We start from the raw sequence: 16,908 nt of genomic DNA, 5'->3' as shown, positions 1-16,908 counted from the left end.
ACCTGGCAAACACCTGACAGCTATAAAACAACGTTTTATAACACGGACAGGTAACCATCGGCCTTGTGGTCACTGGGGGGCCCGGTGTAATGTCTCCACAGTGCACAACCCTTCCTCCTTTGGTACCTTGATGAAGGTCCATTTGGCTTTCACAGGCGGACTGGTTAAGATAAGACTTATCTCCTGCGCTCCGCGGCTATCTGGGACGGAGTGCAGATATGTTGTTCTCCGCTCGCTGACCTCATGGCGTTTCGCTCTGCACAATTATTTCTGCTTATCAGAGAAGTCACAAAGCTCTTCACCTCAGTGGGTAAACTTACTTCATTTGTTCAGCTGTTCACGTCCAGCATTACATTCTGACTTTGGGAAAAATAGGATGTAATTTGAGAGAGTCCTAATCAGGGGAGCAGCTTTTTACCTCAAGCTCAGAAAAAAAGGTGAATTTCTCTGCTGAGGACGATCACGTGGTACGACTGAAAATGACAACAACACCAGGTAGGGACATGGACTGAAAGGGTTCTCTGGATGATGTGTCTTCGACAGGTGCGTCTTAGCCTCAATTTCATCTGTTTGCATGTCCTGCGGCAGCGAGGCGGGTTGGTTTTGGCATTCAGCGAAGTAAAAAGTATTGAAAGGAACTGTTGTAACTTTTCAAACACTGGACTCTAACTTGTCTGCCCCCGACACACAGACTCACATCAACACGGTCAATTTACATTTACATCCGAAGCTTGCCTTAAGTAACTCTGCACATCAGGCCGTAGGCGGCAGCTGCGATTGGGTGGTCGGTCAAGTGCTGGATCGACTCTCTCTCTCTGAGGGGCGACCCCACATATCCTGGAGATCCTGCTCCATCCCAGGATTAAATGTGACATTTAGAAGTCAAAGACGGACTCTCTCGCCTCTCCTGTCATTGCTAAAAGTCACAGATCAAAGTTGTTGTCGAAGAATATCCCTGTTTGTAACGTAGGGATCGTAAGTGTAAAGGTTTTGCTTGGCAAAAGAGTCCAAACTGGGAGGACGACAGCGCCCTCAAAGCTCAGCAAACATCTCACCGATAACAAGCAAACTATAGCTTCACGTTTCCGGTTCTTCAACACGCCGCAACACGCGAGGTCACTGTTCGAATAGAGGTCGAGACACAGAGGTTCTTGGTCGTCGCAGCGACGGATGGAAAATAATTAGTGTTTTAGAACGAGTGAGAGGGAGAGAGACCGGCGGCGTTAATCTGTGTCAGTGCTCTCCTATTCTTAGCCGGTTGGTGCCATCGGCCAGCAGAAACATGAGAGACGCACACGTGATGACACAAGTCCTGGTAAATTTAGAGAGAGGGGTCAGAGAACAGGGACAGAAGCCCCCTGAGCAGCACTGAGCTCCAGATGTTTGCCCGTAAACGTTGTGTGTTTGAATACTCTCTACCTGAAGGTGTCACGGTTACTGATACCGGAGTACGGGAGAACCCAAATGCACGACTCGTACACGATGGACAAGACAGGAGGGTTTTAATCAAGGTTCAGGCAGGGTCAAAACCGGGAGATCCGTCAGGAGGCAAACAAGTCCAGAGGGGCAGGCAGGTAATCCGTAGACGAGGACAGGCAGGGTCAGAACCAGGAGGGCACACAGACAGGCAGACAAATCCAAAACGGGGCAGGCAGGTAAATCGGGGTCGAGGAACAGACGAGGTCGGAATCGAGAAAAACAGGATGGCTTCGGGAAACGCTGGAAAACTTGGTAGAACACACAAGACAATCTGGCAGTGAGCAACAGAATGTGACTGACTTAAATAGTGAGTGACTGACGAGGGAAGGCACCACAGGTGAGGGTGAGGAGAACCAGGTGCAGGAAATCAGGTGACGAGGTGGGAGGATCTGAAATGACAGGAGAGTTAGTGAACATGCAGTGGAGATGAATAGACTATGATGTGAACACCCAGTGAAGATGAAAAATAAACTATGATGTGGACGTATGTGTGACAGAACTCCCCCCTCTAGGGACGGCTCTCGACGTCCCACTGGGCTGGTCCGGGTGTGCTCTGTGGAAGTCCCTGATCAGGGAAGGGTCTAGTATGTGGCGTGACGGGACCCACAAGCGCTCCTCTGGGCCGTATCCCTCCCAATCCACCAGATACTGCAGCCCCCTACCCCGTCGACGAGACTTGAGTAGGCGCCGGACCGTGTAAGTTGGGCCCCCGTCAATGAGCTGGGGGGGCGGAGGGGGTCTGGAGGAGGGTTGAAGTGGACTCTCCAGGACAGGTTTTAGCCTGGAGACATGAAAGGTGGGGTGGACCTTCATGGCCCGCGGCAACTGTAGTCTGACTGCTGCAGGGTTGACGACCCTGGAGACTGGAAAGGGACCCACAAATCGAGCCGCCAACTTCTTGGACTCCACTCTGAGTGGAAGGTCCCGGGCGGACAACCAGACACGTTGTCCCGGGACGTAGCAGGGTGCCGGGGTGCGACGTCTATTAGCCGACCGTTGATACCGGTCCGAGGTACGCAGGAGCGTGGAGCGGGCTTGCTTCCAGGTGCGCCGACACCGCTGAATGAACGCCTGGACAGAAGGGACGCTTGCCTCCAGTTCCTGCTCCGGAAACAGCGGAGGTTGGTATCCTCTAGAACATTGGAAAGGTGAGAGCCCGGTAGCCGAACTGGGGAGTGTGTTGTGGGCATACTCGACCCATAGGAGTTGCTGGGACCAAGAGCGGGGGTTGCGGGAAGAGATGCAGCGTAGAGAAGTTTCCATCTCCTGGTTCATCCGCTCTGCCTGACCGTTGGACTGTGGGTGAAATCCAGACGATAAGCTGACTGTGGCCCCCAGTAGCCTGCAAAACTCAGACCAAAAATGAGAAGTGAATTGTGGCCCCCGATCGGAGACCACATCGACGGGCAGACCATGCAGGCGGAACACCTTCTGTAATAGCAATTCTGCTGTCTCTTTAGCAGAAGGCAGCTTAGGTAGAGGGATGAGTTGAGCAGACTTGGAGAAGCGATCAATTACCGTTAGAATAACTGTGTTACCGTCAGATGGGGGTAGGCCGGTTACAAAATCCAAGGCAATGTGGGACCAGGGACGATGAGGGATGGGCAGGGGGTGAAGAAGGCCGGATGGAGCCTTGTGAGAGGGCTTATGCTGAGCGCAGATAATGCAGGCACTGACGAATTCTCTAGCGTCCTTCTCCATGGTGGGCCACCAAAACCGTTGTTTCAGCAGAGCTAGCGTGCGGATCACTCCCGGGTGACAAGCCAGGCGGGAAGAGTGACCCCACTGCAGGACCTTTGAGCGCAGATTCGCTGGGACAAACAGAAGGTTATCGGGGCAGGCACTCGGTGCCGGTTGCGCTGTATGAGACTGTTTTACTTCCTCTTCCACCTCCCAGGCCACTGCCCCAACAACACATTCAGGGGGGAGAATGTTCTCCGGACTCTGAACGCAGCTCCTGGACTGGTACTGACGGGACAGGGCATCAGGTTTGGCATTCTTCGTGCCCGGCCGGTAAGTTAGAGTAAACTCGAAACGGTTAAAAAATAGAGCCCACCTTGCCTGTCTGGAGTTCAACCGCTTGGCAGAGCGAATGTACTCTAAGTTTTTGTGGTCAGTCCATACCATAAACGGCTGGTCAGCTCCCTCCAGCCAGTGTCTCCACTCCTCCAGTGCAAGCTTTACCGCCAATAACTCCCGATCCCCGATGTCATAGTTCCTCTCCGTGGCAGACAGTTTCCGGGAGAAGAAGGCGCATGGATGAACCTTCTGATCTGTAGACGACCGCTGCGAGAGAACTGCTCCTACACCGGTGTCCGACGCATCCACCTCCACCACAAACTGGCGAGCAGGGTCTGGGAAAACAAGGATAGGGGCAGAGGTAAAACGTGTTTTCAATTCCCCGAATGCCCTGGCCGCTACCGAGGTCCACTGAAAGGGCACTTGTGGGGAGGTTAGAGCGGTGAGAGGAGCAGCCACAGCACTGTAGTTCCGAATGAACCGCCGATAGAAATTGGCGAAGCCCAAAAAACGCTGCAGTTCTTTGCGGGTGGAGGGTTGGGGCCAGTCTGCCACCGCCCTGGTCTTCGCAGGGTCCATCTGAATATTGCCGGCTTTGATGACGAAGCCCAGAAAAGATACTTCCGAGGTGTGGAAACTGCATTTCTCTGCCTTAACGAAGAGGTGATTCTCAAGGAGTCTCTTGAGGACTTGCCGTACATGTATCACATGCTCCTGTGTAGACTTGGAAAAAATCAAAATATCGTCCAGATAGACAAAAACACAGACATTGAGCAGATCGCGGAGAACGTCGTTTACCAGCCCCTGGAAAACAGCTGGGGCATTAGTGAGGCCAAATGGCATGACCAAATATTCATAATGTCCACTGGGAGTGTTGAAGGCCGTCTTCCACTCATCCCCCTCTCTGATCCTGACCAAATGATAAGCGTTGCGTAGATCTAGTTTGGAAAATACGGTTGCCCCTTGTAGCAACTCAAAAGCAGATGAGATGAGTGGAAGTGGATACCTGTTTTTGATGGTGATGTTATTGAGTCCCCGGTAATCAATACAAGGTCGCAGGGATCCGTCCTTCTTGCTCACAAAAAAGAACCCCGCGCCGGCCGGGGATGACGACGGTCTAATGAGACCGGCAGCCAAGGAGTCGCTGATGTACTTCTCCATAGTCCTAGTCTCAGGGGCCGACAGAGAGAATAGTCGCCCTCTTGGGGGCGAGGTGCCCGGAAGGAGGTCTATAGCACAATCGTACGGGCGGTGAGGCGGTAGTGAGGTGGCCCGAGCCTTGTTGAACACCTCCTTTACATCGTGGTAATCCTCGGGTACGCCCGTGAGATCTGGGGACTCAGGAGACACGGAGCGGCTAATGGCAGACGCCGGCTTTAAACAAACCGCGTGACAGTGAGGACTCCACCCAAATATAGTCCCAGTAGCCCAGTCAATGTGCGGATTATGCCTCCTAAGCCATGGAAACCCCAAAATGACTGGTTGTTGAGGTGCATGAAGTACATGAAAGGTGAGTGCTTCACTGTGGTTACCTGACATCTCCAAGCGCAGCGGGGTGGTTTGATGAGTCACCCTGCAGAGTAGCCGACCGTCCAACGCCGTGGCCCGGATGGGTCCTTCCAAAGCGATTTGCTCAATCCCCATCTTGAAGGCCAGGTCTTGGTCGAGGAGATTGGCGTCTGCACCCGAGTCAATCAGAACCGGAACAGTGTAGCTCTTATCCTGGAAAAACAACTGGGCATGGATTTGGGGTCGAGAGGGCATTTCTAATCTAACTTCCCGGCTCACCAGCGCCCTCTGGTTGACTGGTGAGCCCTGTCTTTTACTGGACAAGCGTTCACATAATGACCGCTTTGACCGCAGTACATGCATTGGTTGGCCTGCAGGCGGCGGTGCCTTTCAGCCGGAGCGAGTCGAGCCCGTCCCAGCTGCATTGCCTCTGGCCCCGCGATAGACTCAGAAGGTCCACCCTCGGTTGGTGCCCGTCGCGGTTCCGGCCACTGGCGCGGCGGTGATCCTGAAGCTGCGCAAGCGACCCTCTCTCTTCTCCGCTCCCGCAGACGACCGTCGATCCGAATGGCGAGGGCGACCAGCTCGTCTAAACCAGCAGGGAGATCCCGAGCTGCCAATTCGTCCTTTACTCGGCTGGATAATCCGTGGTAGAAGGCATCGCGAAGCGAGGCTTGGTTCCAGTCACTCTCCGCTGCCATGGTGTGAAAGTCAATGGAATAGTCGGAAACGGATCGTATTCCCTGCTGCAGACCAAACAGTCCCCGGGCCGCCTCTCGTCCGGGAGTGGCATGGTCAAAAACCCTCTGCATCGCCTCGGAAAACGACGCGACGGAGGAACAGATAGAAGTCTGTTTAGCCCATTCGGCCGTTCCCCAATCCCTTGCTCTCCCTGTGAGCAAGGAAACAATGTACGCTACCCGGGACCTCTCGGTGGGAAACGCGGACGGCTGGAGCTCGAAGGCGAGCGAACACTGTACCAGGAACGGTCGACAGGAACCGGGAGCGCCGGAACAACGCTCGGGTGGAGGAAGACGTGCGTCGGACATTGGAGCGGAGGTGGGTGCTTGGGCAGCAGCGGGGGTGACGTCCGGAGTACGCGTCACCACGGCGAGGTTCCGCAGGTGGTCGCGGAGGGACTCCATGCTGCTCTCATGGCGGGCCGACATAGACTGCATGGCCTCAGCCATGAAGTGGAGCTGCTGCTCATGGCGCTGCAACATGTTGCTTGGATTCGGGGTTTCGGGCTCGGTACGTTCTTGGTCGGCTGGGTTCATGTTTGGCCAGATTGTACTGTCACGGTTACTGATACCGGAGTACGGGAGAACCCAAATGCACGACTCGTACACGATGGACAAGACAGGAGGGTTTTAATCAAGGTTCAGGCAGGGTCAAAACCGGGAGATCCGTCAGGAGGCAAACAAGTCCAGAGGGGCAGGCAGGTAATCCGTAGACGAGGACAGGCAGGGTCAGAACCAGGAGGGCACACAGACAGGCAGACAAATCCAAAACGGGGCAGGCAGGTAAATCGGGGTCGAGGAACAGACGAGGTCGGAATCGAGAAAAACAGGATGGCTTCGGGAAACGCTGGAAAACTTGGTAGAACACACAAGACAATCTGGCAGTGAGCAACAGAATGTGACTGACTTAAATAGTGAGTGACTGACGAGGGAAGGCACCACAGGTGAGGGTGAGGAGAACCAGGTGCAGGAAATCAGGTGACGAGGTGGGAGGATCTGAAATGACAGGAGAGTTAGTGAACATGCAGTGGAGATGAATAGACTATGATGTGAACACCCAGTGAAGATGAAAAATAAACTATGATGTGGACGTATGTGTGACAGAAGGACCGGTCTTCAGTTACCGTATTTCTGCCCCCTCATATCACGACTGATGAATGTGAGTATTTGGCCTCAGGTTGAAACTAGCTGGATGGGCTTTTCAAGGCCAAGGAAGGAGCTCCCTCTAGTGCTGCTCATAAAGTAGTTTAGTCCACACAAGAACTTCATTCAGCGGCTGATCACAACTAGTAAGGACACAAAACCGATCTCAAAACAAGCAGAAAATATTGTTTATAATAACAGCTGGATCCCTGTGTTTAAAAATACAAGACAAGCGGATAATTTAGTTCTGAATGTGTGACCTTTAGTGCCACGGTGTTGATTTGTTTTAGGCGTAATACAACATTATGTGAGAAGATAATGAGTCAGTTCCATCAATGTCACAATGAACAAAAATGACCACGCCATGTTTTCTTCCTTCTTCCTTTTACTAATTAAAAAAACACCACAATGTTTACTATGCAAGAAAAAGGAAACATCCAATGAAAAAAACCCACAAGCCACTCATCACTTGCCAGAAGCCAACACAGTATTTGATACGATCAAACTACAACGCAGATCATCTCATCATTATTTGAGATTATACAATATAAATCCATATCCATATTTTTCTGTAAGATGCTCATATGACTTCAAACTTCTTGAACTACATTAAACTGAACGTGAGAGTAACTCGCTACGATGCATCATGAGGAAGAATATATATCAAGGAAACCACACGGTGGCAGTGTTGGCCTGCAGGAGGGTAAAGACCTTTAGACTCTTTGGGCTAAAGTTTAAATTGAAATCAGCATTTCATCACCATAAACAGAGAAGCGATCTGAGCTCTCCTGTCCGGACCAGATGCAGAAGAATCATTCATGACTCCATCTCCGGAATTGGGAAACATTGAAACGGCCTCCTGGGAATAAATACATTTTACAAGATATTTTTTTTCCCCCTTCTTAAATCTTTGCACAGGCTTCCAGTTAGCTAAAGAACAGGTTTTTGTGGTGATGCTGACTCATTAATAAGTTAACGACCGGTGCAATAAACACACCTCTTAACTGTCTGATGGAAAGACACCCGGAGGGTCTTGTGATTCTCCAGTGAGCAGAAGCCACGAAGCTGCCTTCAGCTCCGATGCTGAACACCTTCCCAAAAATATGCACGAACTCTGTGTCATCAGTTTGTTATTTACTTGTAACCGCTCTATAACTGTGTTGCTTGTCCGCTACATTTTTTTCTAATTCTATTCTATTAACGTTTGATCTTTCAATGTCAAGCGTTAAATGGAGGCTCCTTTTTGATAAATAGTTGATAGCATTTGTGTGTTCGTCCTCATATACAACATGTTTGAACAAGCACAGCTGAGACTGTGGAAATATTTCATTTCATTGATTTCCATTTAATTTGATGTGATGCAATTGATGTGAAGATATCAAGAATTACTGTAAACATCAGCATTATTACTGTTATATTGAAATTCTCAGATTTTTACAGACAGACTTGATAATACACACACATTCCTCTGCAATGACATGAGGGGTCTTCTCTTGACCTGCAGTGTTATTCTGATATACATATTGTATTATGTGACCAGTATTAATTCCTTAACCTCATACTTTGTTTTCATAAAGTGATCCCTTTATTCTTATTCTAGTTCACTTTCTTCCCAAAAATTTTTAAACCTAAAAACATGAATCCTATCACAACTCTGCATGTTATTTGAGCAAAGGGGTTTGAGTTCACCTGATCTTTGTATACGTTCCCTTTTCCAAGCAGCAAACTTTGGCAAATAATTGTTTTGCCATCTTTTGTTTCTCTATTCGATCGTTGCACGGATCACTAAAAGGCCACGCCGGTTTGCTGTCCTGCAGGCGGCAGCCTGGACCATCAACCTCAACAACGGAAAACACTTGTCGTTCCTGTTGTCCATGAATGGAGCACTTGAACTAGATCAGCATATCTGAGGAAGTTGCGGTCGGCCTACTTGCATGATCCCTGCACTTTTGGGGTTGTACCCTCACGGTTGAATGCAGTTATTTTAAGTATCTTTGGATACAGTCGTCAGCTGAAGAAACGCATATCCTGAAAAACTAACTGATCACATTTGAATTCCACCCTCTTGACGAGAAAGCTAAACATCGTCGTCCTGGTGTTCCTCTGCAGCCCTCGACCACCTTGCTGTGTCTCCTCCTCTCTGCAACATGGTGATGGTCCCCTCTCTCCTTGTCCTCACAGGTCTGCTTGCTGGATCCACGGCCTCGCTGCCGCGTTGTCATGGTGTCTGATTGTCGAGCACCCCGTCACAGTCAGACGTCCCTCCGAGCCGATTCCACGGTCGCCATGACGATGGAGCCTCCAAAACAACACAACTCGTTTTTGAAGTTCCGTGTTTGGAGGCAGTTGAGAAAGGTTTCCGAGTTTTTCTACGAGTCTGAAGAAAACCGTGATGTATTGTTTTATCTTCTCAAACTCATCCAACAAAAAATAAACATTTAAAAAACTATCTGTTCTCATGACATGTTTTGCGTGGATGAAGCAACATTATTGATACAAGCCAAGTACAAAGCAACCATTGTTAAGGTGCAGACCATTGCTATTTGATGCACTTTTCATCAAATAGCTAAATTTAAAAAAAAGGAAAATCTTTAATGCATCATTCTATAAGATAACTATTGTCATTCTGTATGTGAAATCCTGATCTGTAGTAAAGAAATGTACATCATATGTCAAATAGAGTATCCAACCACTCCCTTCTAATTGTAGGATAAAAATGTAAACACCTCGAAGTAAACGTCAAACAACACTATCCTTAATATGTGAGTAAAATTGTGCATGTAGTTTTTAGGTACAAACCTAATTTCCGCCGCAGCGTTTCAAACTCCTCACACCTGCACACTGTAGTTCTAAATGTTTTTAACTTAGATTCAAGCACAAAAAGCCTCCAGCACTCGGATACGAGGTGACCAATGGTAAACCGGGACCCTCAGTGTCTCCAGGGCTGCGGGCCCTCAGGGGCAGGGGTGTGAAAGGGAAAGCCGGGGACAGGAGGCTCCGCGGCCCGGCTAGCGGACACGCCAGCGGGGAGTCTCATCACTCTCTCCACACTTCTGCTGTCAGGCCTTTTGTTTCAGCGGCATTGCTCGCTCCCGACGGCCGGCCTCCCAGGTAACTACGCTGCTGAGCTGCTGCTGGGAGGGACGGTACACATGCAGCCTCGGCACAGTCTGCACAGATCAACCACACGATACCAAGAATTCATACATTTTCAGACTAAAACAGACATCCCTTCAGGGATGAACACTTCCCGTCGCACCCTTCTCCTCTCCTCGCTAAAACAGCCACATGCAACAACTGTTTGTGGGCCCCCTCCCCTGTGCCATCACTTAATGAAGAGTTAAACAATAGTTATTTACACCAATCATCATGTGTATACATATTAAAGCACTTACTTCAGGCAAATAAAATTACTTATTACCTTCAGCTTGTTGTTTATTAACTTGTCAATAAACTGGTCAATTTGATCTTAAAAAATTACTTTTTAAGATTTAACCTTTTGACCTTTCTCCAAATAATCTAAATGCATTCACTTTGACGATTAATGCTCAGAGAAGAAAAATGTTTATAGTACATTTAAGGAGAAGACCGCAATAGAGAAGTCGCAATAACTCTGATGTTACTGAAACTAAAGTCATCAAATACAAAGACAAACAAACAAGTCATTTAATCACGCTGGCAGCGCAACAGAAAAATGCACAATAATTGCTCAGAATAGTGTTAAATAAAATGGAATACTGTTTATATTAGAAGAACTTGAGGCAGAAACAGAAAACCAAATAGGTATTCCAACATTTGAATAATTCAGAGAAGAATAGTTTTTTCTTTGATTAGTAGAGTTTGTGTTCACTTCGTCTCCGGTATAATAACAGGGTGCAGATTGTGCGCCATCACAACACAATGCTTGTGTGTCTGCTTTCCTTCACACCTTTCCATTTACTTCCACTGACAATTCAAATTTTCAAAAAAAAAAGAAAACAGCAGCTCAATAAGCAAAGAGGGAACATGTTGAACATTCTGCCGGAATCACGCTGTGTTTTTTAAATGTTCTCGTTTTTGTTGTAAATGTTTCGGCATTTACTGAGCAATTATCTATGCTTTGATTCTCACGGCTTGATGATTGTTCATCACATGTTGCTCTTTCAAGACTCTCTCTTCCTCGCCGAACAGAAACTTTTGTTCTGCCCTCTAAACAAGAGTTTGGGGATTTTAGAAATTTAAACAAAATGTTCCGGGTGACATCGTGAACAAGTTGATTTTCCAAAGTATTCCATCAAATCTGATTTAGTTTTCAATCCCTTACTGAATCGTTTTGTTTCAAGCTTTTGTTGGAAAAGTCAAAAGTATCATCACGGTTTAGTCCTCTAATCTGTCCCACGAGAACGCTAACAGAAGGAGGCCTGCTTACGAATGGCAGGTTATTTAAAATCAAAGGGTCAAAGTTCAAATGTTGTCCAGAGTTTGGTGGTGTCGAAGTCGAGAAGTGTTTCAGTTGTGTGTTTAAAAGTCATCAGCATTCACGAGTCCTCCGGGAAGCATTGATGAGCGAAGATTGTTGTGGTGTCATATACCTGTATTATGTGGCATACAATGATTGGGAGAGAGAGAGAGAGGGAGAGAGAGGGAGAGAGCTGCAGCTCCACCAGCTCTCCCTCTCTCTGGGTGCAGCTTTGTGTGCCATCAAAAGGCCCTGAGCAAAGAGACATGAGCCTTAATTGTTGTGCTTTATCGGGGGGATAAAGGCGGGATGGGCATCAATTTAGGACGCCTTTATTAGACTACAGAGTGTGACAGACTGACGGAGAGATAATTGGCAGAGAGGGGAAAAGGAGGACGGGATGAAAGAGGAGAGGGATGGAGGGACGAGGAGGAGAAGGGTGGTGCATGGAGGCGTGTTTGATGGCGTTGTCATGGAGCAGAAGAAGGGGAACAGAAACTGAACCAGCTGATCCAGAAATGATACACCATCTCTTCGCAGGAGAAAGATCCAGTGCTCACTTTCGCACCCTTTAAAAACTATTCTGAAAGTATATTTCACTACAATGATGGAAGTTTTTTCGGAGCAGCATAAAGTTTTGATGTTCAACTTGTTAAACGCTTCATGAACAAGTCAAATGTTTGCCGCGAAGCTCGAGGTTTACCGGAGAAGCGTCGCAAATTAAATGTCTCTCCTCGACATTTTGAAGGATTTCCTGAAATTAAATGTTTGCAGAGTCGAGGGTCGGATGCTTGTTCGTGGTTATGTGTGTATTTTAAGGCCTCGTGTAGTGTCAGGATGCATTGTCTGCTGGGTTTCTGCACGTGCCGCAGCTTGTTAATGTGGCAGGGTAATGTTGGCCTCCTTCGATTACATCTCAACTAATGTGTTTGTCTGATTATACTGCGGCAACGCCAGGCCTGTAAAACAAAAAAAGCCGAGCGTCATTTCCAATCTGTCCTCCGCACAACGCGCTAATGGCGTCATTTATTTTTGATGCGTGTTAACAAGTGCTGAGAGAAAACGCTCAGGAGCAACTTCATTCCTTTCTATTCAGTTCCGCATAAGAGGCGTTAGATCGGTTGTCGGGTTCACACTCTCTTATGTTACACTGCCATTCCCACAAATCACACACGCTCTGATCATTCCGGGGTTCACACACACCGACGGAGAAGCCCGAGCCCCCCGCCCGAGCCCCCCCCCCCCCCCCTCCTTTTCCCCCTCCACCCCTGACATGAATATATGAGTGTTTTTATGTGCGCAGTGAAAAGGCTCCGCTGAGTTAAGTGGCCTTGTTGTATTCTGCGCGGGCTCAAGCGGCTTCCAGTGGGTGGGGGGGGGTGTTGGATGGGAGTGGTGGTGGTGGTGGGGGGGTGGATGAAGGAGAGGCCTGTGGCACCATGCCTAATCAGCCTTTCTCGCCAGGGTCAAGACTTTCTGTCTGGGTCCGCGGTGCTCCCTGCCACCGAGGACTCGCCCATTCAAGCGCACAATGTCCCTGTCAGTCCCGACAACACTTCCTGCTTCTGCTGGCTCCAGCCCTCGCAGGGATACACAATATTTCACAGCTCCAAACAATGGCCTGTCTGCCTGCACCCACCATATGGTTACTATGGGCCGCAATATTGACACACATCACTAATTATTCAAAGATCCGAGAGGGAGTCTGCCGGTTGTTTTGTGATATGTGGGACCGGGAGGGAAAGGGGAGCAGCGCAGGTTGGTTTAGCTGCGTTGGCACCACACGCGCATGGAAGTATTTTTTGCACAAACCTTCCAAGGAATGAAGCTGGCGGGAATCCAGAAATACATTAAATGTTTTATGTATTTCTGTATTTCAGGCACTTATAGAGACTTTACAGGATAACTCTTAACAAATACTGCTTCACACAAACACAAATCCATCCATAATACAGTCTATTAACAAGTGGAGTGATTTTTATTTCAACTCATTGTTGTTTCTTTTTTATTGAAAGAGCCTAAAGATCCCTGTGAATTCCTGAAAATATAAAAAAATATAACCTAATTGACTTTACATGATGTATCAATAAAGTTGTGATAGTGTAAATAAAACATGCTCTGTGTTTCCCCTCATGGAGAGAAGGAACGCAGAGGGAGATAAACCAATATCCTGTCTCATGACAAAAAAAGTAGTTTTGTTAATTAAAAGATATATTGTTTTGTCTAAACTGTTTATTTCAGCTTCTTCTGAGCAGCACCGAGGAATAGTCCTTCAAGTTTGGGACGTTTTTGTTTTGAAGGCGCGAGAGAGGACGTGTTCCATATTGACTGCTTTGTGTGAAGAGGAGGACATCTGGGCTGCAGTCTAGAGACATCCAGCACACCTCTGTCCAACATATGCCTGCTCTTATTCCCACCGGAGCCTCCCAATAGAGCAGGAAGCAAAATACAAACCAGCCTGGGGAATCAGACAGCAAATAACTGTCTTTAGCGTTCAATCAGAAAGAAAAAACGTGCTGTTATTCTGAATTCATTTTCCGATTCTTTAAAGGCTCCTTTAAGCACCTGGAGGAAACACGTACGGTCTGCTACACAATACACCGTATGGAAAAATAACCTTGACGCATTTTCTCAAGTTCATGTTGCATTTCCAGGAATCGGATTCCACTGCTACTCAAATGTTACTTAAGGAATTAGTTTAATGTCAACCTCGACGAAAGACAGTAGGACCAAACGCTAGTGACACACATCATACCACCCAGATGTGTTTGGCAGCACACAAAGATGCACACAATACTAATATTACAGTTTGTAAAGTAATGCGAAGATACATACGTACTTGTTGACCTGCTGTCCCGTCTGCGAGTCCTGAACGTTACAGCAAACAACAGACAAAATGTAATTGTTTGCTTCTTCCTAGAAAGTGACTTTGTTATAATTTGTCTGCTGCAGTGTGAAATTGTTCGTCTAATTGAGCTTGAGTTTTTTTTTATTACGATCTGCCTAATGTTGACTAATCTGTCAAACACAGTGCACTAAATACTCGTCTTTCTTTTCATCACAGCGTTGGCAGGAGGGGAACTTGTCTTTAAAATGACTTAACCATGTACTCTTGTATTCAAATCTTGTAGTTTTACAAACTTTGCATTTTCACATTTTATGGTAATTAAGTTGCCATATAATAATATAATAAACTGATCTGCCATTCAAAATTCCAATAACACCGCGCGCTCTATTGACACTAAAAACCGCGTCGGTGTTTCTCTTCTGCCACGCCTGGGTTCGATTCCCGGCCACTGCAAATTCCCCCCCCCCCCCGTCACAGGAGCAGGTATATACTCGTCTTCCGCCATCTTCCCCAGGAAGCTCTATAGTACAACTGTGTCTCCTGGTCCTCCCCCCCGCTCCATTTCCCGCTACCCAAACCCTTGTAGAAGCTGGGCGGCCCCCTGAGTGGTGGGAATGTGCTCTTGTGCAGCGGGCCACGACCGGCCCATGTTGGGACAGGCGTCAGCGCTCCACTCCGCCGAGCAATTGATTGACAGCCCTCACTGAGGGAGGCGGGATTCCTCGTCCGTCTCTCAAAATGCTGCGAAGACGAGGACGCGGCGTCAAGGATGCTGAGGTGCTACTGGCCCGTGTTTCCTCCTCCTCTCCTCTCCTTCCAGGTCCTTAGCAGCCAGGGGAAGACGGCCGGTGGGCTGAGGGTTGAAGGTGGCCACAGGTCCAGATGTTCCTGAGGTTTCCGCTGCCGCTCCCAGCTCACTGAGATGTTTCTGTGCCACATCTGTCCGGGCAGAGGTGCGCCATATTGCTTCCCATCTGCCACATGGCACACGCACACACAGACACACACACACACACACTGAAACTGAGGCGCACACATGCAGCATGCCCAGAAACTGCCCATTTTAACCGCGGCCATAAATAGTGTAATTCATGGGTGTGAAACAGCGGGTTTTTAAGAGCGCTCAGAGGAACGGAGCGGAGCTGGAACCTTTGGCAGCTGACGGACAGATTTTCTGTCCCTGGTAGCCACATGAAACTCTGTGAACTGCACGCTGAACACACTGAGACGCAGGAAAATGAGAGTCAAACTATCTCTGTTTCTCTCTTTCTTTCTCTTCCTCTGTCCTTGTGCGTCTCACCATCTGTCTCCTCTCGCTCTGTGACCTGGTCTCCCTGTCTGTCCCTCCTCTGTCCTCCCCTTTTTTTTTTCCCCCGACAGAAAATGAATGTCACCCCCGTCCCAATGTTACTTGGGGGAAATTGACTCCTTAGCCCCGGTGCTGTTGGCGGCCATATGCTGATGTTTTCATATTCCGGAGAAATGAGGAGAGGGAGTCGTAAAGAGTCACAATTACAACCCCGGCTCGCCCCGGCCAGGAGAGGGAGGGGCCCCTTCTGTCCCACCTCCAGCGCTGTTAAAGCCCCAATCCCTCAGTCCCAGGAAGTGCCGCGGGCTTCTGAAGTATCACAGTGGCGCGACCTTTTCACCGGGACGCTTTTTACGTGTTTAGTCTCTCTCTCGTTCTTATAAAAAATTCACGACCGGGCGGAGGACGCCGCCCGGCTCAGCTGCTCCGCTGGTTCGTGGCTTTAGGAGACGTCCCCGTCTTCCCCAGCACGGCGCGTAAAGATGGAGGCGGCGTCTTATCTATATTTCATGCTTTTATCTGCTCTCTGCGTTTAATTAGGCCGTTAGAAGCTCGTTAAATTCTATCGAGAGCAAACTTTTACCTCGTTGCAAAGTTGTGCTGATGTTGAGCTTTTCCAGGCGACGCCGGATGTTGATCACCTCGCGTCCTCATAAGTTACTATTGAGTTATGCCATCTTTGTTGTTTTATCACATCGTTTTCTTCCAGGGAGAATGTTCTCCTCTGACATTGTTTTGCTTCTTATTGAGACAGATGGAGGAATGAATACTTATTAAAATGGAGTCTTTTCTATAGCACGCCAGAATTGAGCAATAATCAAACAGGACATAAGCAGAAATATGCTGTGAACACGACTCTTACTATTATCATCTTTTAAGTTTTGGGCAAAATTCCCGCATTCAGCTGACAAGAAACGACGTTAGCAGTAAATGAATGCATTATAAATAAATAAATGCACTATACTCAGTCTCATTCGGCTTTTTGTCCACAACAAGTCCAGTGGGAAATATCCGGCTCATTAGCAGCTAAGTGCGGCACTATGTTCACTAACAAGGGCTCAGCAATAAGTCCTGCTTGTAGCGGTCACGCCGGCTTTTGTAAAACGAGGAAACCCACTTGCCCGATTGGGAAAGGAGGTAAACAAATTAGACTTATGCGTTTTTCCGGAGCAAATGATTCAGTAGCTCAGGAGTGAGCAGCCTTCTCATATATTATATTGTGGTTGGCACAGACACAGATGACAAAGACAAAGTCTGTGGGTTTCAGTGCATTTCCAGTGTACTAAGACATTCTTTTGCACTTCTTGAGCAGTTCCTCAAGGTCAGATCCAAACAAAATGGCCGAGCAGCTCTTTGGCACGTTGGACGTGTCACAGGTTTCAAGTGGAAATTACCTGGACCCCGACTCTTGTCCTGGGAGCGG

General features: G+C 48.2%; 1 long non-coding RNA gene across 1 annotated transcript; it reads left to right on the top strand.

The window, feature by feature from the left end:
• The first annotated feature begins 160 nt into the window (after window positions 1-160).
• LOC144409517 (uncharacterized) lies at window positions 161-9,339 on the top strand. The gene is made up of 2 exons (XR_013468011.1): window positions 161-495; window positions 9,072-9,339. It is a non-coding gene; the product is annotated as an uncharacterized LOC144409517 (long non-coding RNA).
• The last annotated feature ends 7,569 nt before the right edge of the window (window positions 9,340-16,908 follow it).

This window comes from Gasterosteus aculeatus, chromosome 6, assembly GCF_964276395.1.
Source record: "Gasterosteus aculeatus chromosome 6, fGasAcu3.hap1.1, whole genome shotgun sequence".
Lineage (NCBI taxonomy): Eukaryota > Metazoa > Chordata > Actinopteri > Perciformes > Gasterosteidae > Gasterosteus > Gasterosteus aculeatus.
This window is presented reverse-complemented; position numbering and strand designations above follow the sequence as displayed.